Source organism: Pteropus vampyrus, unplaced genomic scaffold (genome assembly GCF_000151845.1).
Source record: "Pteropus vampyrus isolate Shadow unplaced genomic scaffold, Pvam_2.0 Scaffold604, whole genome shotgun sequence".
Taxonomy (NCBI): domain Eukaryota; kingdom Metazoa; phylum Chordata; class Mammalia; order Chiroptera; family Pteropodidae; genus Pteropus; species Pteropus vampyrus.
Window position 1 is genome coordinate 159352 of NW_011889385.1, and position 421 is coordinate 159772.

Here is a 421-nt window from a genome sequence, read left to right on the forward strand (position 1 = left end):
GTCATGTGTCAGCTCACTCGCTCCTTCAGGAACCCTGCGAGGTATGAATTATTATTGTCGCTATTTGCAAAGGAAGGTACTGAGGGCCGGCACCTTCCTCGGGGTCTTGTCCCGGTGCACAGGCTGCCAGTGGAAAGTGACATTCTGGCCCTCACTCAGCACACGAGCCAGGCTCGCACCGGGCAGTGAGTCCGGCCTGAGAGGCTTCAAAAGCAAAATTAGACTCTTCTTTTTTTGAAAGAATGCCTTCATGTCTGCAACGCTACGCACGGAGCTGGCTTCGGTCCTGGGCTGTCGCAAGAACGTCTTTCGGAGCCAGGTTTGGGCTGTGTGGCGTCCCCGCTGGGGACATCGAGCGCGCGTGTCAGGGTTCTGAGCAGAGAGGCCTGTGCTGGAGGACGGGGCTGCGGGGCCAGGTCTC